Source organism: Puntigrus tetrazona, chromosome 2 (genome assembly GCF_018831695.1).
Source record: "Puntigrus tetrazona isolate hp1 chromosome 2, ASM1883169v1, whole genome shotgun sequence".
In the NCBI taxonomy this organism is placed as follows: domain Eukaryota; kingdom Metazoa; phylum Chordata; class Actinopteri; order Cypriniformes; family Cyprinidae; genus Puntigrus; species Puntigrus tetrazona.
In genome coordinates this window covers 526,550-550,541 of record NC_056700.1, presented here as the reverse complement: position 1 = coordinate 550,541, position 23,992 = coordinate 526,550, and the positions used below count along the sequence as shown (strand labels likewise).

Below are 23,992 nucleotides of genomic sequence, written 5' to 3'. Positions count from 1 at the left end.
ATCACTTGTTTCTTTGCTAAAGGATAATAGAATCTTTGTCTTTGTTTTTATATGTATTTGTCAACTTTCTGCATTGGTATGTATCCTGATCGGTCTGCTTTTAGCATCTATTTTATATTTTATACCTCAGTTTAGATACAAGGCATACTTTCTTAAAAAATTTTTTTTACTTGCTATGAAAGCTAGAACTGCAATAGTTTGTACAATTTACACTGGGAAATTTGGACACATATTTTCCATGTTTTTAACTGCTTTTAACCGTGTTTTTACTTTTTGATTTGTGTCAAATTAAATATGGACGCATTAGTGTTAAGCTGAATGTATACCTTTTATTGTATTAAAAATAAAATGAAACATAATTTTTGTGACAAAGATCAGAACGCCTATTATGATGTTGTATGTTTTGATGTGCGCTCTTGCATTACTCTAATACTTTTCCTGCATAATTTCTAACAAAAACAGTGATCAAATGTCTAATTAGAAGTCTTAAACCTTTCCGGCACTATATAGATATATAATTAAATTACGATAATATTGTAGTAATATAGAAGTAAACTTCTACCAGTGGGACGGTAACAGTTAAGTAAACAGTTAAATGTTTTTTTTTAAATCCTAGTGTTTGATATTAATTCATTCATTTCAATTATATATATATATATATATATATATATATATATATATATATATATATATATATATATATATAAATGTATTATATTTAATTTTTTCTGTTTACACCTGATTCCTTCTTGTTTTTAATAATGATGTTTAGGGAATTTTATTGAAGGCAATTAAGGTCAATTTGACCTGCGAGCACAACACAATGTTTAAAATCATCGGACATTAAAAATGTTTCTCTAGTGAATTGTGAAGTAAAGTAGCAGAGACACTGAACAAAGATGAAACTTACTAGTGTGCACGTGTTGAACAAATGTGTTCACGCACAGCACTGAATAAAACAAGGCAATGCAGTTTTCATGTCAATACTGGCTTTACACCTAAAAGTCTATCTTATAATATTTGTTGGTTCTAGAACACGCTCAACAGATGCACGAGATCTTTACCACAATTCACTTGCTGCCTTGCAAGCACAAGTATTTTGTCAAGGAACCTCAAATATTGCCTAGACATTGCATTGAAAACTGTGCTAACATGAGTGTTTTGATATATAACTAACATTTTCACGTTATTTTTTTAAGGTTCGTAATCTGATTCTCAAAAAAGGTCCGTTAGGTATTTCTGCTAAACGGCATTTCTGCGTTTAATAAATTCCCTACGAATTGATTGGAAGCACGTGACCAAAAAGCTAAGGTTTTGTGCTGCGGGACACTTTGGAGTCGCAGCAGCACAGAACGTGGACATACACTCGTTTTTAATTAAACATTTAAACAGTCAGCGGCACTTCAGATCTTACTGCAAGTCTCTGTCAGTCAGTAGTGCATCAAAAGAACAGTGATAAGCAAAGGAATTTAAGGAAAGGGGTCACATTCACACAGGCACATGTACACTAACACACAGAAAAATAAACTCAATATGTGATTAAGGCATTCGACGAAATATTGCATGTAGCCCCGATGTTATATGTCAAGGTCCTTCTGATTTCCAAGCAGATAGATCCCATGTACTCTGCAGATGAATGCAGCCAAATAGAACTCAAATAATGATCGATAAGCCAGTCATCTCAGAATATCCCATGTGAATGAAGCAATCCTCTTTGGACACTAAGGGCATATTTGGTTTGGGTATCAGTTTTTTCAACACAAGCAAGTATTTCGGAGTGACACAGGTGAGTTCAACCTTCATGGAGTATCTAGATCAGCAGTCTGATGATAAATAATTCTAAAATCAATTGAAAAGTTTATAATTACGGTTTGTAGAGTAACAGTTTACTCCCACATTGGACTCTAGGAACCAAAATGGCCGCCAAGATTGGCCACACAGAGTTCCAAAACCATACAAAAACGACACATTGCCATCTACGGAGACTGACAATGGGAACAGGAAGTCGGCATGCTGTTCATTATGTCGTCCTTCATAAAGTCACCGACATAAAGTCAGCACCTCAAGATGAGCCACTTTTTGACCTTTGAAGGGATTTTGAAGAGGAAAATAGTTTTAGCAGAAGGAGCGAGAGCTTTAATTCTCAGACCCACTCCTGCATGGATCTCTTGCAGTACAGTATGTGGCGCTGCGTATCCTTCCTTTTGAAGCGGAACACGGTGTAAAGCAGCACCATCATGCACAGGGCCAGGACGCACGGGATGGCGATGGCCACCGCTTTCTCTGCTCCACCGCTGCTCTCCAGCTTGAGTACGATGTCAACGTCATCATTGTCATATTGTGGCGGTTCTTCTTCCTGTGGAGGGCTCCAGTCCCAGTCGGGGTCGGCGGGTAAGCCATCGCAGCCCATAAAATCACGCAGGATGGACCTTGGGTAGCCAGGCTCCACTCTGAGTCTCTGGTTGTTGAACTTCCAATATTCCTTTCCCTTGTAGAAGTACGTGAACCCTTTGGAGAAAAGGAAGACAGCTCAAATTGAACTATGCAAACTGGAAATTCTTAACTCCAAGGTACAATAACAATCACACCATTGCCTGTATAATTGCCTGTACCTGTGCCGTTTCAAATAAAAATAAAACATAAGTTTGAATTGTGTTTGAAGGTCCCATCTGGCACTGTGGCTTCAATTACGAAGAAATAGATGTTATAAGCCCAAATTCTGCCCAGAACTGCTTGTCCCTCAAAAACTCAGATTTGTGAGAGAAGCCAATTATCACACTGAAGGAGCTCAGATAATACCAGATTCATAAGACACATTTGAGGACTCACTACTTGCACAGAGATCATAGCTCAGTGAATCTTTTCTTCTACCAGTCAACACAGTGACCCCAAGTGAACCAATTACTTAAACTGAACTTCTGGAGATATTTTAAGATGGAGAGTTGTAGAGCATTTCTACAGTCTAGTGGCTCAACAAAATACTTATATGTGGTGATATTCTGTACACTTACGTGCATAAAACTAATAGGATAACTGACAATGGACATCTAGTGACATCGCATTTTAAATGCATAGATTTTAATATAAAGTGAGTTCTCTCGTTGCAGCTTTATGAGACTCCACTCCTCTGGAAATGCCTTCCACAAGAGTCTGGAATGTTTCTGTGAGATCTTTTTGCCAGTTTATCCAGTAGAACACCAATGTTGGACAAGAAGACATAATCTCCATTCCAATTCATCCCAAAGGGTTGAGGTCAGGGTTCTGTGTGGGCCAGTCAGGTTCTTCCACATTAAACTTATTCAGCCATATTTTTATGTACCTTGCCTTATGCATAGAATTGTTTAAAATGTCTTGGATGAAGCATTAAAAATTCCATTCACTAAAGGTAAGAGGCCTTTCCCAACCCCTGAAAAACAATCCCAGTCTCAGACTTGCTCATCAGACTATCGAACAGAGAAGTGTGATTCACCACTACACAGAGCAGGTTTCTACTGCTCCAGGGTGCATTGGTGGTGTGCTTTACACCATTAAATGCAATGCTTGGCATTGCATTTGTGAAGGGAAGCTTGCATTCAAATGCTGATGCACATTTTTTGTGCTGATATTAATGGCAGTGGAAGTTTATAATCAGCAGAGTGGAGCGACTTGTATGCACCCCAGCACTTACCATGACCTTTACATGGTAACTCAATCAATTTTGTCCTTGTATAGTTATAAAACAAAAAATATTTTACTCTATAAGTGAAGTAGATATATAAAAACATATATATTTTACAATCTTGACTTTGCAATAATTTAAAATTGAACAATTTTGGGTCTTTTACCATTTTACTTTAATAGACTATATTTTACATATATTTCTACATAAAAAGTCTACATAAAATGCAAGCATATTCAAACTTACATTACCTACATAAAAACTCATTGTGTCTGAGCAAATGTGCAAGCCACCAGGCCATGACACCAATACAAATGCAATTATAAGAATAATTAAATGTGATTTCCAGTACTGTGAAACTCACATTTCAAAACTAGATTCATAATATGAACGAATTGGTCTGGGATCTTTTGCAAGGCACTGCATAGTCAGCTCGGATCATTTCATGTCTCACCATTTTCTTTGTCCACAAAAGCTCCCTGTGGAGAGTCTGGAATGCCTTTCCACACAGTAATGGGTTTTGGATATCCAGGGTCCATGGTTCTCATATCCTCATTGTACCTCCAGTATCTGCAATAGTAGACAGAGACAGAAAAAAATGATCTCAGACATTATGGAACAGTCAAGTGAAGGCGGTATCCACTGGGTCCTATTGTACACTGTAGCTAGGAGCTATAAAACTGACCTGTCCCCTTTGAAGAAGTAGGTTTTGGCCACGTCTTCCCACCAAACAGCTGTTTCAATGCTCTGTGTGGGCATTCCACTGCCAAAAAGAGAAATGTCCTGAGGATATGTGGGCTGTAGAGTTGTATCCTTAAACACCCAGAACCGGTTGCCTTCAGAAAAGCAGAGAAAAGAAAAAGATTGTCTTCAGTGTTTTAAAAAAATGCATCTTCTTCTTCTAATAGTATCATTATTTAATACTGATCGTAACAATATAAAACCGAAGATGTTTTCAGACCTGTAGATTTAAATTTTTTTGGTTTGGTTCACTTTACAAGGCAAAATGTTTTTTTTGCTAATCACATGTGAGTAAAATGGTTATATTCCTCATAGCATCGTCGATCAAGAAGTTAGCTCCGCAGGTTTATTGCCAATGTAGCCATTATGAATCAAATAAGCACAATAGATAAGCTGCTATTAGCAAATTTCCCATTATGAATGATAATACAAATTGTTTCATTGATCCAATGGGTCAGAATGCCTTCTTGAGACATCCAAATTAGTCAAAGTTTGTCTTCAGTTTGTCGTTTTGGTGTGGATCTGAGGGCGATTGCTGTATTCATATATGTCTAAATGAACCAAACCAAGGAGAATTCGTGCTAGGTTCTGAAACTAACTCCTAACAAACCAGGTGTGAAAATGTCCTTAGCAGACCCTAAAATCTGAGCTCTTTCCTTCACATATTCACGTCTATATTTAGCTTGCAAGGAAAACATCTTACCTTTGAAGAAGACAAATTTCCCCTCTGTTTTTTCGTGAGACGGCATCGATCTTGGGAGGCAAACCTCTCCAGAAGTAGCTAATTTGCATCGGGTATCCAGGCACCACAGAATTATCTCGCACCCTCCAGAACCACTGATCCTAATAAGAGCGTACTGGTGTTAGGAAACACACAATTTATGTAAATATATCATTTTCTCAGTGAAGATGTTCATTATTCATACCTTGAAGACGAACAGCTCCTGTCGTAGGATTGCCAAAGTGTTGAACCCTCCGTCACAGATGTTGGGTTTGGAGTTGGGGTGGGCTGGTTTTGACTTCTGCGGAGGGCGATGAGGGCGACCCTGTCGGTCATGCTTTCGAGGGTCAGTCGGTAGGTGCAGGCGAGGAGGCGTAGCGGTCGTCAGCAATCTTGTAGGCTGAGGATTTTTGTCTGGAGGACCTGCAGGAATGAATACAGAATTCAAATCAAAAAGAGTGTCAAATCTTTTAAAGATATTTTTGAAATCTCATGAGCCTGAGTTCAAATAAATGAATGCACACTTTGTATTTTGTGTGGTATAAAACTTCTATTCCATTTTCAAGTAATATACTGACTAAAAATGTCATGAGATAAAAGTAACACCATATTTCCTCAGTTCTTCAGTAAATTTGAGCGGTTTGTTGATTTATTGTTTTTCAGTTCATGTTAAATAACAGATGTAACTTAACAGATATAACAACTTAAGATTTTAATAATGTATTAGTATACGTGTAAGTTAATTAATTAACAAGATTAAAAGTATTTTTCACTGAACAAATTGAACATATATATATATATATATATATATATATATGTATATATATATATATATATATATATATATATATATATATATATATATATTTCTTAATTCACAATTATTATAAATTCTTAATTTATATTCTTAATTTATATTCTTATTTAAATATTAATTCTTAATATTAATAAATGACCATAAAAATCTAGTATCTTTTTTTTCTTAAAGATAAACATGTATAATATTTTAAGAAGATTTCTAATCTTGACAGTAATGAGGGTCTGCATTAATTCATTAATTCATTAATTCATTCATTCATTCATTCAATCAATCAATCATTTAGTCAGTCAGTCAGTCATTTAGGTTGATTGCACCAAATTAATGTTTTAGCAATTACTTTAATTATTTCTCAAAGTAAAATAATAAGAGGTTATGCCAAACTACAAAAAATTCAAAAATTTCTTTAAAAAATAAATAAAATAAAAAAATAAAAATAGCATTTTTATTGCATATTTGAATAAAAACAGATCACCATTACCCATTATTAAAATCTTTTGTAAATTATTTCTTATATATGAAATCTTTAAAAGTTTTGTTCCATATAAAAACAAGTACATTTAAAAATAATAATACCACCATTTTTAGTGTTCTGTAGTGGCAGGGTTTGGCGTTTCAAGGTAGTTCTGGTTGAAATGCAGTTGCTCATTGACCAGATAAGTCCAATAAGCCATTGTTTCTATAATAACCTGGTTAATATGATATGGCTAAGGATTTTGAGCAAAAGTTACAGTTAAGGATTTGAGCAAAATTGACAACAATAAGGCTTATTGTTTAAACGCACCATATATTTTCTGGATGCCCTGTAGATCGTCATGAGGCAGTTTGAAGCTTTCAGTGTCCATATACTGATAGAACGGAGCCATTATAGCTGTAGGGTCATTAGAATGCTCCAGTCCCAAAGCATGACCAAGCTCATGGACCGCCACAAGGAACAGGTCATTACCTAAGGAGTGTAGAAACAACAGCGAAAATATAAAATACAAGTGAAAATACAAACACAAGAATAGCTTTGTTTTTCGCTGTGCTTGTACTCTTATCTTGAGAAGCATCTGGGATTATGACTCACCACTCAAGTGCCTGATCTGAGAACCATCTTAATGTTGTAATGTTCATGTGTACAGTGTGTGGGCATGACAGAAACAGTAGCTTTGGAAACAGAATGCAAAACAGATCCCACGCTGCTTTGTATTATACAACAATATAACTGGAAATATCTTCCATGCTGACCTAATGATGAATGAAAATGTTACGTAAGCTATCCAAGGCATTGCGTTAAATGCGCACCTGGAGTTTAATTCAAACATTACGGTAAATTTTTCAAAAGCTGTACTGCAGATGATGTAATATTAATTAAATAAAAGGCTATTTAAATGTACTGACATGATTTCGTGAGTGCGTTTTATAACGTCAAACTAAAAGCGTAAAAAGTATTTTTAATCACTTTTTAATCATCTTTTGTGCTTATATCGATGTGTTGACTAACATACTAACACTAAATTAATTTAGTGTAGTGTATTTATTTGATGTAACATTCAAAGTGAATGTATTTTAAATGTACTCAGTTTCAACTTAATTGCTACAAATGTGTAATTACAAATATATTTAAATGCATGACATATACGCTTTAAGATGTCACTTTAAAGTATTTTTTAGTTTACCATAAATACTTATTAGTACATTCAGAAGTATACCTAACCACATTTCAAAGACAAAACAATATTATTTCTGTAATAAGTACTTAAATGGTTGTTAATTAAGCCAAACCCTAATCCGAACCGTAACCAAATAGTTATATAAAATTACTCAGTATCTAAATGTATAATTACACTGTATCAAGGACACCTTAAAATAAAGTGTAACTATTGTTATGGTCCTCGTATGGTACATTTTTAGAGCTTTGTACAATCCGATCGGCTAACAGTGGGATGGGAGCCATTCACTTCAAAATTACCTGTTAAAAATAATCCCCTAATTGCTGTTTAGTTCATAACATGTTGATGGCAATCAGGCTTAATGTAAAGAAAGAAAACCACACAGTGTGTGGTCCATATAGACTGTGGTGACTGTAATGAAGCTTGAAACCACGGGAGGGTATTATGCCATGCACGTGTAACATCAGAGACGGCAGCAAAACAAAAGCTGAGGGTCCTGAGTGCAGGCGGCAGTAAAAATGCCAGTAGAGAATGTAGTCGCAGCCATTCATTACTGTCTCGGCCGAGACATTTTGTGAAAGGAGATGAGCATCTTAAAAGCTCTCTGCATCCAGTCGGCCCAGGTAATTAAAGCTGAGTGCCTCTAAGTGCAGCTCGCAGTGAAGAGACGGATCTGATTACCTCTCATTTAATGGGTGCAACCATAACGCAAATACTACATATCAAACGAAGCTGACACCTGACATGCACACAAACATCAACATGTGCACACAAAAACATATTCAGGCAAGAATATTCAGATGCGACCAACGACAGTGTTGATTATCTGCATTGGTGTCGAACCTGATCATCTGTAAAGTATTGTTCATGATACTTAGCTAATGTTAACTTTAAATGGTGTTGAGTATGCACTTAAATACCACGGCAGATGGATTTCCAGCGCGATCTCACAGCCATTTTTACATATTTTACAAGGTGGCTAATTCATACGAAATCGCATAACCTAAATTTTTGCTAATTTGTATGTATTTTACGAGCTTGAATTTGTATGAATAACCTCCAACTAACCCCGCACCCTAAACATACCCATCACTTGGGTTTAGACAAATCGAATTTGTACAAATTAACCACCTCGTAAAAATACATACAATTTGGTTGTGAGATAGAGTTGGCATTTCAGTAATCGTTAAGTTAAGGATGGGGAAGATTACTGAAATCGGACTTTATTGGGAGTATGCAATTTTACCAACACAATTTAGAATGGGTTCTTTAAATGCTAGAAGTGTGACATGTCTGTAGTGCAATGGATGAAAATGTGTGCAAAGAACACTTTCTTGTTAAAACAGATGTTACCAAATCTAACATTTAAGGATATTTCAATCTTAATAGCTTTTTTGAATGCTTAGAATATGAAAAAGGTTAACGTATTTGGCCTTGGCTGACTATAACAGGCATGCGTAAGTCCTGTTGATCAGAACCAGACAGGTGGAGCTGGGGGAGGTGGGGGATTCAGAGGAACCCTCTATAGGATCAGCTTACAATGAACATCTGAATCAGCGTTTAACCAATGCTGTAACCTCCTTGGCTGCAGAGGCCAATCAGCTTGTGCCGTGAAGTGCCAATAATGTTAATGCTAAAATACTGCAAGTTTCATAAATGAATTTTATTTATACACTTATTTCCCATTATTTACACATATATACCATTCTAAAATTTACCTCATGATACCTAATGCATCAACTAATATTAACACACAAAATTTAACTGTAAAGTGTTAATATATACGGTAGCGCTAATGGCTCCATCACGTTCGGTGGCTGCATAACCTGGTTAAAATACATTGTTGAGTTTGCACTTAAATACTTAGGTGTCACAGCAGTTCAGCGAACTCTCCTACCAATATTTACAAAGCACGGTTTGTTAAAACACTAATTTCAGCAAGTAAATTATAGTACTAATGACTTTACAAGTGAGTCTTGATTTGCAGAACTGCCTTCAGCTTAAGCTATAAAACGTAATTTGTTTTTCAGCTGGGCTTCTAAAAGCCTCCAAATGTCATTAATGATTTAGCTGCTCTATCACTTGTTTGTTCGCATTCCTGCTGAAACAGCGACTTTGTTTGTTTATTAATTGTTGAAATTGAAAATGTGGCCTAACCTGCCGTTCTCTCACCATCATGGTTTGGGTTGCCCAGAGTCCAGGGTTCATCCGAGTCAAAGTGCGTGTCGCCCCCTATGCCCGGCCCTGGGAAATAAGCGTGTGCCAGGAAGCCTCCTTCTCCATCAAAAGGAGAGCTGTCACCATGGAAACCAGAGGCGAAGATGATGGTGATGTCGACGTCACGTTTTCCGCTCTCCAGAGCGCTGTAGGGCACGGCCTCAAAGCGGCGGTGTGGCGCTGCTGCCATACGTCGAACGCCCGGCGAATGGCCTCGTGCGTTTCTCGTGCTCCCACTTTAGGAGTGACGTTTTTAATGCTAAAAACAAAACAAAGAGGAAAAAAAAACGATGTGTTTACTAGTAAACATAAACACTAAGTCGTGGCAAAGTCCAAAATGGTTTGATTCAGGCTTGCTTGTGGTTTGCATTGCAGACTAAGTGCTTTAAAGCTTCGTACTTCGGAGCTTACGAACCCCATAACAGACAATAAAGACAATAACTACCCGGCACGTCTTTGTGGTGGTCTTATTTTAAGGTGGTTTCCATTAAAGAAGAAGTCTTTTTTTTGTTGCATTTCTGTTGTTGAAACATCATGAATCCGAGAGATATTTTAAAAAATGTATGCACTATAAAAATCAAGCTGTTCAAGCTGAAACATTTTAAGTCAAATTGAAAGTCAAAAATGCTGAAATCACAAATAGACGATCACTGATCCATAACTGTATTTGTTTCTGATCGTCAGAATATCGTTTCAGAATATGTAACTTATTTTAGTGCAGAGATAACTCTGCAACCTTATAGATATTTGCTTGAATAATAGACACATTTAAGTCGCTTTGTACTAAGTCTGTTATGAGTTTGTACTTATTTCACTTACTTTTGAGTATGTAAAGATTATTGTATTCACAAAAAAACTCCAAAGCTGATTGCCTTATCTATTACAAAAACATCTACTGATATTTGTATTTGCTAAAATAATATATTTTTATGAAGCATTTCCCTTTAATTCATTTGTCTTACTGACTGCTCTCCATTAGCATAATGTTGTGTAAAATGTAATATTGCAGTATCTGTGTCTGTAGTATCTTCAGCTATTCTTTCTTCTTTGAAAATTTTTTCATATGTGCTATAAATGGTGTCTTTTGAGTTAGTGTTTTCCAAATTTAATCGGATATTAACATCAAAACCTTCGCCACGATCGAAATCCCCCACTATCAAATGTCATAGTAAAATAGTATGTGTTAATATCACAGAAAAGAGGGAGCATTTTCACTTCCATAGTGAGCTGCACCAACTGCCCTTAGACTGGCATCTCTGCTGAATTTCCCACATTGAAGTCTTTATCTGCCTCTAACAGACTGAGAGGCCCAGAAAATCTCAGCTGACTTTTCTCTATAGAGGCCAGTCACTCACTGCCAAGCCTGTCTTCATTTACATTCCATTTGCATAGGTGGCCCATCAATTAAAAAAAAGCAGGATTTGAATAAATCATTTCCGTTATCGCCCCGCTGTAACCGGGAAAGTCTAAATTGAGGTGAGAGAACACTCTATTTCCTCCAAGCCCTTTAGAAGGTAATCTTCAGGGAATTCAAATATGTTTCTTGAAGGTTAAAGAGTGAATGCTGGAGGTTATTATATGCTTGGCTGTGTCTTCGTTGCAGTGCAGCATATAGGACGGCGGTGACAGGACAATTTGAGCCACGTCCGACAGTTTCAACTTATCAGGGTTTGGTTTCTGAAGATTCAGTGCAATTCATCTTAAGAGTTAAACACCAGATAGAGACAGTATTTATACAAGATGTGAGATGATATGTAAACAGGAAGTGATATCAACCAAAGCAAAGAGTAAGCGTTATCGACTACTTTAAACATGAAAAATGTCTTTGGATACTGCAGCAGTCGTGATATGACGAGGATCATCCAAAATGTAAAACACATATCTTTCGAAAAGCAGGAAAACATGAAAGTTCTTCACATGAGCTTGTGTTTCCTTTTCTGCCACATTTGCATACACGTGTCAATGTCAGTGCAACAAAAAGGGTGGCGTGACGTATTTTTTGGTAGGAAGTATAGCATACATTTTCCGAAAGAGCACTGGATTCAAAGAAGAAGCAGAAGCAAGCTACATGTAAAATAAAGCGATCAACATCTAGCATACAAATCAAAACTGCCAAATGAAATGTTAAAAAGGAATGATGGAAATGATGTACTCCATCTATGTTCTGAATCCAGACACTGACACTGACAAAAATGTGATTGTGCTTTTTTAAATTAAATTTACCCTAGCTAGAATATTTGGTTAGTAATATCTTGTAATATCATGCTGATTGGAGAAAGAGTTGAGTGATTCTTGAGTGAACTATTCTGCAAACATACACGTTTAAATAACACTGTGTTTACTGAATAATAATTTTAACGAAATTTTGATTAGTACGCTTATTTTCCAAAATATCGCTATGATAAACCAAAATGTAAATAATTAGTATACTATGCCTTTAACACAACTGTACCTTTAAGACAACTTATTTAAAGCTCCATTATACATTTCAAGCATTTCATTTCACAGTTCTGGCTTTGCTGTATTTATAGACCAAATTGTTAAATCGTTAACACTGACAGAGGAATCATGTGTCTCTCTAACCTGTATGTGATGTGTGTGCGTTGCCACTTCTGTCCAGTTAGTGCATAGCGCTTCTTCCTGCGGGACCCAGATATGCCACCAAGCAGGTCCGGTACCCCACATCTGGGTTTCTTCATCCAGCTTAAAAAAAAAAAAAAAGAGCAGCGTGAAGTGATTTCTGACCTTCAACACATTAAAAACTAGGTTAGCTAACACTGTTGCTTTAAGGCATAACTATAAAAGTGTTTGAATGGATTTAAAATAACCGCTTCTGTGTTCATTCATCAGAACACTTTTCAAATGAATCTTTTGTTTACTCTATTGTTATATATTCTGAACCACTTGAAGTCGCTGGACTACAGTTCGTAAAAGAATACGCACGAAACATATATCACTGACATTCAGCACCAAATTATAGTCATCAGGATCCCTAGTGTCATAAAAAGTTCTATTTTACTGCGAGTTACGTAATTCCATCATTACAGCTTACGTTAATTAGCTTTAGAAACTCGCTAACACGAGATGTTCAGATAAAGGATAATATATTTCTTTACATCACTGAATGTGAAAATCAGCGCCTCGTCTTAACTCGTCATCAATAAACCATAACACGAAGACACAAACGGAATAAAAAGAACTGTTTAAAGGCAGAATAAAATGGACTGCAAGGTCAAGCAGAGAGCGCTCATGCTTCATAACACAGTGCAGGCCTTTTCAAATAACTTACACGAGCAGTAGAAAACGTTCTCAAAACATTTTAGATTGGAAATTGGCTTATAGTGTCTAAGTTAAACATCGGAGATCAGAGATGAAACATTCACAAAGAAAAAGGTGATTAATCTGAATCAAACATGAAATTATTTAATTAATGACTTGTTTCTAGGAAACTGTGTCATTTGTATCCCATTTTTACATGCATTATTTACTACTCAAATAATTAGCATGGAAAATAGATACTGCATTCAGTCATATTGTTTGATAGAGCTTATGTTTTATTGAAATTTTGGAAAACCTGCTAATTTGGATGTCCTTGTTCATCACCATTAGTTTATTGAGTTACATAATATATATATATATATATATATATATATATATATATATATATATATATATATATATATATATATATATATATATATATATATACCTGGTCTCATAAAAATGTATATAAATCATTTTAAATTCCTGCATAAATCAGAAACAGTCATATTGATATGTTTTCTCATGTGGCATGATGATAAGCCAATTTTTTTAAATAGAATGGGCCTAATATGTTGTAGTCAGTATTAAATATGCGCACTTTACGCGTGACTTTACTGTGTGCTTAGGAGTACTTACTCTATTGTCTCCTTGTCTAGACTCCCAGTGATGTTTAGTCCATACTTGTGCTGCATGGCAGCAATAGCAGAATGCATTGTTTGGGCTGATCGCAGGACAGCCATGTTAGGTTGCGTCTTGTGGATGTATCCATACCTCTGTAACCACGCCTGCAAAAGACAGAACAAACATAACCTCAACACATATCCTCAGCTAAACCCCAAAGCTCAGCTTTGCTGCCCGAACAACAAAACAAAGCATAAGAAGCTAAACATGCCCTTGCGAGGTTTAAAAAGAAGCCTACAAGTTTGAGGGTACAGGATTTCAATTTATCCTGGTTCTCAGATGGTTTCTGTTCTTTCGAGATGAGACACTGAATGCTAACCTAACATGATACCTCAAAATTGTTTGGCATACAAAAGTCAGACAACAATGTCCATAGAATCATAGGATCAAATTAACATGAACCAGTCCCAACAGTACAGTATATGCAAATAACTGATATGATCATAATTTATTAAGAATATACATTTAAATACGTGGAATATAGTTTCAGTAGTAACTACATTAAAGTTTATTTCTGTTTAGGTAACACTTTATTTTATGCTTACACCTATTATCATGCATAGTGCTAGAATATTAGCCACGTATTAGTGTTAATTAAGCACACATTAATGCTGTATTCTTCATTTTTAATCATACATAATACCTAAATCTAACAACTATCTTAATAATATTAATAAGCTAAAGTGTTACTGAAATTATTTATGAAGATGTACTTGATTCTTTGCCTATGTGGGTCAAAACCGCATTAAATTGATTTAATGTAAATTTACACTTCAATAAATTTTTGTTTAATCATAAAAACGCAATTAGCATTAGAGAACATTCGCACTCAGTTCACACTTATGTATATTATTTTAAAGCATTCTATTTATGTGATATGTACTATTTTTATGTACTTTTTCACAAGGGTGCTTAATAACTGATGAAGTTTGACGGGACATCCCTAATGAATATTAACGGTTTTACTACATGCTTATTTAACCACACAACTAAGCAGTTTAACCATGGTGTTTTTAGAAAAATTGTGGTTATACAAATGCTACTCGATATGCCAAAACACCATGGCAACTTGCTAGTTTTCTAATCAATTTTAACATGTATCACGCTGACCTTCCAGAGATGCTAGTTTTGCTAGCCTCGCGATTTAAATGGCTGTAATCATTTAGCATACTACTTCAACCGCATTTCAGGAATAGTAAGGGTACTACGTTAGTACACAGTCCTGAATTCAGTAAAAGGCATACCTAGAGAGTGCTAAGTGTGAGCAAAAGAACATTTTATGAACTCTCGTTGTTGTTGCAGTGAACTGTAATGGCCTGTTGTAATGCGTCCTATGAGAGCTGTGATTTGAGAAGAGTGGTATTCTGAAGGTGCATGTTAAGATCATTTCATTCCAAATAACATTATGCTGGAAAGAGCTTTTAAGATAATGCAATTTGAGGTCAAAACATACTTTGAAACAATCAATAAACAAAAGGCAAACTAAACGTTTTAGTGCTCTGCCGCCACATAAATCAATACGAACGTCTGCATATGTACATGTACGATATATTAATATACATGCATACGTATAAGAAAAACATTTATTTCAATGTCAGTGTTGTACGTGCGTCTCGAAAAAGGACATTAGGTTATATATCTACGCAGGCCTATTTTTTCTTCTACGAGAAAGCAAAATCGGTTGAGAGCCAAATTGATTCTCTAGCACTAATCAGACCCTGCGTCTCTAACCAACACAAGGGCTGATTACTAATTTATATGAAGAAAACACAGATGTGCTATAGAGCCGCAGGGGCCTGGTATGGCAGGGTGTAACCATGGTGATAAAGAGTCATAGATAGAAGCAACTTTGTCATCCTCCGGGTGTTGTAATCACTCTCTTGTGAAGCTATAAATACAGAGCTCAGCCAAACTGATGCGCATTAAACATGTCAATGAAAGAAAAAAAAAAAATCTGTGACGTCAATATACTTAATATGTGTCGAATAAAATCAAGATCTGCTCTGCGGGTAAACACACAGGCGCTCTCACACTCATGTTTATGCATAAATAAAGCAATGCGATGAAAAACAGGCTTAATAGGTGAAAAATGGAGCATCTAGCAAACATGATTGTATAATTTCACATCTTTTCTGGTGGTCCAACACTGTTCCAGCATCCCCAACCAAAAGAATTTGATCCAAATGAGGCAAACGATCTCTCCGAGATTTATTTGTTTTTTTCTCAAGTGTAATTATTTATTGACCCAACCAATCAAGAGCAAAAAAAAAGAGAGAGAAAAGAAAGCAATACACAAAATTACAGTTGTCAAAAGTCAAATTTTATAATAATCTTTATAAATAATGTTTTTTAATGCTCGCCTCGGATGCATTATTTATTTGATCAAAAATATAAGAATACTGTGCCATATTATTATAATTGAAAATAATTGTTTGTAAATGTAGTTTGTTAAGAAGCCATTATTCCAGTCTTTGTGTCACAGAAGTCATTCAAATTGGCTGCTTAAGAAACATTATAATCAATGCTGATCTTACAGACCCCACTTTTGAACGATAGTCTATAACTTCTTAAACATAACATACTGTAACGTCACCAGATATAACCATATTTTGTTTAATATTTCATTCTGTATCTTCCTAAATGTTTATGCTTGTCCAAATGTATTATGAAAAAAATGATTAATTCTGGTTGAACGTTTTATACACAAACCCTAACTGCTATCTTAGTAATGATTAATAAGCAGCAAATTTACTGATGAAAAAGTCATGTTAATAGCGAGAATTGACCTTGAAATAAAGTTTATTTACAATTTTTAATACAAAAGCTTACAAACACTTACATTTATTAATGCTTAATAACACTTCTCATAATTTCTAAGTATCAAAACCAGATGTCTTTGAATCACATGTGTAAACCATGGTGTATATTGTTAAAAAAATACATTATTATTAACTTTTTTAGTGCACCACCCACTGCACTGCAAATTGACAGAGCATAAATATTTCACTAGGAGGGAAAAAAAACTGTTGCCTGAAATACAAATATCCTAACTAGCCACCTGATCTCTCCAAAATGTGTCTATACTATTTACAATAACACAGGCTTTATTAATTACTGTTTGCAGAATCTGACAAGAGTGAATATTACCCACAGAAAGATGAGATGCAAAACAAAAGGATGATTTGATTTTTATGCGAAGGGCTAAAAGCTGACCAGACCTATCTCCATAACACACACACAAGAAGTGCTTTAAAACGCTGGGGTTTGATTTCAGTAGCTAACCAGGCTAAGACAGGTTTTCTTGATGTTCAAAGTGCTTAGTCATTAGGTGGTGGTTTGCATCCTGTCACAATCTCACCCTACCATGACAACATGAAAATGATCATTACCCAGAAGCTGCTGCCACATTTATACCAGATGGCAGAGACAGACAGAAAAAGGGCATGACGGGATGATGATGAAAAACTTCCTTCTGGAGGACGTTGGAACAACAGTGTTCCTTATGGAGACCCTTGAGTATATCCACCAAGATGAAAAATCTATTATAAACACATAATGTGAAATCTGACGAGAGGCTGCAGTATCATAGATAGAGATGTGTGCTTTTATATATCCTATAAGTACAGTAAAATTGTTCTGTTTTAACTGCGTGTGTTTAATAGTGTCTGTTTAGTTATTTGTGTCAGTTATTATATAACTATATAAAACCATCAAACAAAACTTTTTAAATAGATACTAAGATTTAATAAGTGTTGATGTACTGAAATAACTAAACCTGAAACTGAAATAAAAATTCATAAAAACTATAGACTTACAGAAAGATATATTTTTACTGTAGCCTTTTAAAACAATAAGTTCCTTTAAATAACTATAATTTTACTCTATATTACATATGCTTTGCATTAACATAAACTGGCCATAATGCAACTTCACCTGCTTTCCACTGCAGAATTTTCTCACTTGTTCTTTCTCTGTAGCTCATTCTCACTTTCTCTCTCACTTCTCTCATTTGCATCTTGCAGCAAAAGCCAATCAATGAAGTCAATTACAGGAGTCAGTATGCTGAAATGCAGTTGCATCCTAAAATGTAGGTACTGTTTCCAGGCAAACAAATTCTCCGTGCAAATAAACTGCCATATTTTCCCCTGAGTGCAACGCCATCACCTTCCTAGGGGTCAGTGGAAGATCTAACCTGTGATAGAGAGGTAAAAACCTCAAGTACTGCTGCTCTACACACAGTCTGCCAGGAACTAACCAGCAGGCAGGAATATACTAACCTCCTCTCTACTTATCTCTTTTGTTCATCTCCGTCTCTCCCTCCTTTCCTTTTCTTTCTGAAACTTCATACTGGGCCAAACAACCTCTTTTATCCACTTTCTATGCTTTTAATCAGCTGTAAGCACATGAGCGCATGTATGGTGTGCATTGTGAGTTGAAACAGGCTTCAGGCCAAAAAGTGACTCAAAGATACTGTGAAAATTGGTTTATTTCCATTCTCTTCCATTCATTCAAACAGATTTTTGGTGCTTGCCTGTGCAAGGCTTAGAGTTACAGTGTTGGTTCTTGTGGATGGTTGCCAAGATGTTGATATGTAGTTGCTAAGTGATTTTTAGCTTGATGTGGTTTGCTGTAAACTGATGCAAGGTGTCTCTAGGCCATTGCTTAGATGTTTTTTTTTTTTTTTTTTAATGCAGTATTTTTTTTTACAATATTTTGAATTTGGACTGCAATGCCTACTTTAATCCACTCAACCACTGTATGTCAAAATGTGTGTATATATATATATATATATATATATATATATATATATATATATAGTTTTCATTAGCTGAACTCAAAGATCTAAGACTATGTACACAAATGGCCTATCAATACACTTAAAAAACATTTGGACGTAGTGTCCATGATGAGGTTTCTCAAGAGCATTTTTGAAGCTCATAATATGCGAAGCCAAAAGTCGCCATGTTGGAATCGCATTTATTTTGAATTTAATTTCCCCCACTGTTTCTGTGTTCCCATGTTTCCTCTGCTCAACTCGTTTCATGGTAATGAATTAATTCTCCCCTTGTTTTCTCATTATCCTGTCTATTTAAACTCCATTCAGTTACTGATCTAGCTGCCGAGTATTACTTATTAGCCTCTACCCTTGTTTCTCTCTGTTTTGGATTTACTTTTTGCATTGTGCTTGGACTCTTATCCTTACGCTCTGGCTTGCTTTGTAATCAATTGATTACAGAGACCGTCTCATTTAATAATAAATTGTTCAATCTCTTCATTATACATCCCTATCACTGTATTCTTCTACTTTATACTGTTCAGTGCTTTGCTACAACCTGTGTTGTTAAAAGCGCTATATAAATAAAAATGACTGATTGATTGATTGACTCTTGCTCGTCATCTGACTACCACCTCTTGTCTCGCCTCTAGATATTGTTTGCCGTTTGCAGACCCACACTCGCCTCTAGGACTATTCTTGTGTTTTGCCCATTCCACACCTGTTTGCTTGTTATCTGACCCAGCCTGTATTTTTGACCACGATTGATATTAAAAGCTTTGCACATGGATTCGCTTTGACTCTTCCATTCTGCCCAATAACAATGAAGAACTTCAAGGCTCAATATAATGTAAAAATTTTAACCCCCTCACAGTTGTCATGAAAGACAAAATTAGCTGTATAAACCAAAACCACATTTGTACCAGGCTGTAAATAGATTTGTTTCTGCTGGAGGTTGCTAATTGTATTTCTCTGAAATGTTGTTTACAGATCTGTCTAAATCTGTGTTAGTGAGCACTTTTACTTTATGCCCAGATAATGTATCCACTTCACAGGTGTGGCATATCAAGATGCTGATTAGACGACATGTGTTATCGCACACAGGTGTGCTGTGGGCTGGCCACAATAAAAGGCCACAACTCTGCAGCGTTTTATCACACAACACATCGACACATGTTGTATGTTTTGAGGGAGCTGGCAATTGGCGCATGCTGACTGCAGGAATGTCCACCAGAGCTGTTGCCCATGAATTGAATGCTCATTACTCCACCGTAAAGTTTCATCTCCAAAGGTGTTTTAGAGAATTTGGCAGTACATCCAATCAGCCTCACAACCGACCTCCACTTTGCATATCCAAAGAACATCTGCAGCAACTATCAGAAACCATCTCAGGGAAGCTCATCTGCATGCTCATCGGATTTTCGAACCTGACTGTAGTTCGCCGTCATAACGAAGTGAGTGGGCAAATGCTCACATTCGATGGCATCTGGCACTTTGGAGAGGTGTTCTCTTCACAGATGAATCTCTATTTTCACTGTACAGGGCAGATGGCAGACAGCATGTATGGCATCATGTGGGTGAGCGGTTTGCTGATGTCAACGTTGTTGATGGAGTGGCCCGTGGTGGCGTGTGGGGTTATGGTATGGGCAGGCATATGCTATGGACAATGAACATAGGTGCATTTTATTGATGGCTTTTTGAATGCACAGGGATAAGATCCTTTTTGATGAGATCCTGAAGCTCCCATTGTTGTGCCATTCATCCTCAACCATCCCCATGTTGCAGCATTATAATGCACGGCCCCATGTTGCAAGGACCTGTACACAGTTCCCGGAAGCTGAAAACATATTTTTTTATTGTGGCCAGTTTAAAGCACACCTGTACACATAATCATGTTGTCTAATCAGCATCTTGATATGCCACAACTGTGGGACGTGGATGGATTATCTCTCATATAAAGGAGAAGTGCTCCTAACACAGATTTAGACAGATTTGTGAACAATATTTGAGAGAAATAGGCTTTTGTGTAATATAGAAAAGGTCTTAGACCTTTGAGTTCAGCTCTATAAACAATGGGAGCAAAAACAAACGTGTTGTGTTTATAATTTTGATCTGTGTGTGTGTATATACAGTATATATATATATATATATATATATATATATATATATATATATATATATGTATATGTATGTGTGGTTAATGATTTAGTCATTTAGCAATCAAAAATCAAATAGTAGGTGATTATATTATAGATAAAAACACAATTTGGTGCTGAATGTATATGAACTATTATAATTTCATATGAATTTGAACATATATTATGTAAGTGGTTGCTATACTGAAATAGTATTTAGCATTTACCAACTGTGCCCTATTTACTTTTTCCCAAGAGAAAATTATTTAACATATTGGCATTGCTGATAAATTTGTAAAATAAAAATTTTTGCATGAAAACATGATTTTTAGAAAAAGTGAACATGAAGGCACACCCCTAAACTTAACTCTCAGTGGCAAGTAAGCCGATCATATGCAAAATGAGACTGTATGAATTCATATTCACTCACCACCAATTTAACTATTATATTTCTACAAATATACTGGGGTATATTTGTAGGAATAGCCAAACATACATTGTATTGGTCAAGATTATATTTTGCTTTAATGCCAAAAATCCCTAGGATATTAAGTAAAGATCAGGTTCTCATGAAGATATTTTGTATATGTTTTTTTGAAAAAAATGAAAAAAGATTAGTAATGTGTATCGCTAAGAACTTCATTTGCACAATTAGACCAATGTTTTCTGTATTTAGGGTTAGTTTTTTGCACACTTAGATTCCGGTATTTAAATGGTTGGCCATATTTTGTCCTATCAAAACAAACCATAAATCTATGGGAATATATTTATCCGCTCATATATTTAGCTTTCAGATCGATATTATTTTTGATAAACTGCCACTTATGACTGGTTTTGTGGCCAAAAAAGGGTCACGAATGTTTAGCAAGGAAGCATAATTCTCATGAATACTTTACTCCTTTTATGGCATCATGACAGCTCAAATGCATTTAAAACTTCATTTAAATTGATGAAGGGTCTGTACTTTGATGTCCACCTGGTCATCCACAAAACCCACACTATCTTATCCGAACCATTAATAAGACGATGACTGTTTACAGTAGCTCATTGGTCAACAGCACATAGCAACAACACCTGACACCCTATTAATCACATGTAGGACCACAGCTACATGAAATGTCATTACTGACTTAGCACTAAGCTAAGCACATTTGCACCTGTATATGGAAAAGACGTGCGTAATTTAAAGCCCTGGGGGCCCAATCTTGATTTCACCGCTGAATCCTTTGAACCTTTAACGCTTTTCTAGTCTATTCCTAGTTCAGGATCAGAGGTCCTCCTCCGAGCAGTCATTACTCATCTCGGCACACACGCTGCTCTCTTCAACTCCCAAAGACCACTGACCTGTGCACTCCAACTCACAACGGCTGCCAACCACTGCAGCCCTGCCAGCAAAAATACAAAACAAAACAAAAAAAACCCACACAGGAGCTACATGGGTGGCAGAGAGCTGAAAAGAAGAAAGAGCTTCTAGTTACCAAGAAAGCGAGAGCACTAATTTAGCATTCGGGTGGCTCTGTCGCACTGGTCTTTATTGTAATTTCGCAAAGGACAGCGTTTCATCACTGCAGCCCGCTCTAAAAGAGCATCAATATTACCATGACAATGCCAATGTCCACCACGAGCTGATCCACTGGCACGGCACCCTCTACAACTCTCGCCTCCCAGCCAAACCGAACCGGGGCGGGTGACAAATTCTCTCAATGTCAACCAACCCTGCCAGCAGCACTAAACATCACATTTGCGCCCATTCCAGCCCAAAGGAGTTTGGGGAGAGTTGCTAAACAACACATAATCTTTATGTGCTTCCACATTATCGCAAAGAGTCTGCGGATTTGAGTAGCACTGAGTAAATCGAGTCTTGCTTCCCCTATCACACCATTGATCGTCGCATGGCCAGTCAGAGGCGTGTGATTGTTGGGCCCTGAGTGAATGGATTTGAACTGGAGGAAGGAGCAATATCTCTTGATTGCTGCTGATCTCTCTCTGCGTGCATTACCTCAGGTCTGCACTGTTAAGAGATTGTGTTAAGTTGCGTAACAATGCACGTTTAAGTTAGAGTTTCTGTGCAATCGGTACAAGGAAAGAGAGTAGAATTATGCGGAATAGAATAGAATAGAACATGCTACTTAGCTTAACATTTAGAAAATAGGCTGAAAATAGAATTCATGTCCATCTACTCAGTACTGAGAATGGCAGAATAGAATGACATTTCTTTTACTTTCTGTAGAATAGCAGCATTAGATTATATCAGCGTTAAGAACATAATTCTATTCTAATCTAATATGCTAACAGCATTGCTATCGATTTTAATTCAGCACAATCGAATAACAGAATTGTCTATATGGAATAGAGCGACATTTCAATTTGCTTGTATTACAGAATAGGAATTCATTTGTTCAGGATGACAAATCACAGAATAGAATAGCATTTCACTTTGCTGCTACAGAATAGAATAGTTTCTGTTTTACTTTGGCATGCAGAAGCATCTCCTATTCAGTGAGCAAGTGCAGCCCAGTCTTCTTTATTCTATTTTATAACTTGGTGCAATAAGTAGACGGAATAAAAGTCCATACTTTTGTTTTCTGTAAATTACAAACACAAGACAGACAAGAAATATATTATGTTGGGTACTTTTTGGTAATAGAATGCAAAGTTATATTCTGTTCCATTCCTTTATATAAAGTAAATACACATTCTCTTCACATTCCAGTCGTCTATTTTCATGTTTTTTATTTATTTTACTGTGTGAAGTACAAAATTGCATTTTTATTCTTCAGTGCATAGAATTACTGAAAACAGGCTAAACCAGGTTGGACTATAGCATTTCTGTTTACTATATCGGAAATAACAGAAAGAGGGGTTACATTCCTGTCCATTATAATAGCTGTATATATATATATATATATATATATATATATATATATATATATATATATATATATATATATATATCTCACAGCACAATCTACCAGGTGATTCGATGATGATTCTGCGCCTGTCCTGGTTTATTTATGAACTGCGATATACCCCTCTCGTCGGTCTCGGTAAAACAGACTTCGCGTATACGCTTTGTGTTCATGACTCAGCTGAAGATGCTGATGCTGATGTTAAACCAGTCTTACCTCAACGCTGAAGCGATGGTCTTCGGCCGCTGAGCAGCTACATCCACACAGCGTGATGGAGCCACAACAGCACCGTCGCCAGCATACGCACAGTCCAGCCTTCGCTTTTAAGCAGCGTGCCGTTCATATTTGCAGATTCGCCTCGGTTTTCCTTTATCAGTGACTATTTATGTCTCTATCCTCGTATGTCCAGTTGCTTAAGGG

The 23,992-nt window shown here is 36.2% G+C and overlaps 1 pseudogene; it reads right to left on the bottom strand.

Annotated features, from left to right (window-relative positions):
* Positions 1 to 682: 682 nt before the first annotated feature.
* On the bottom strand, positions 683 to 23,820 carry LOC122325071 (annotated as a pseudogene).
* Positions 23,821 to 23,992: the final 172 nt, after the last annotated feature.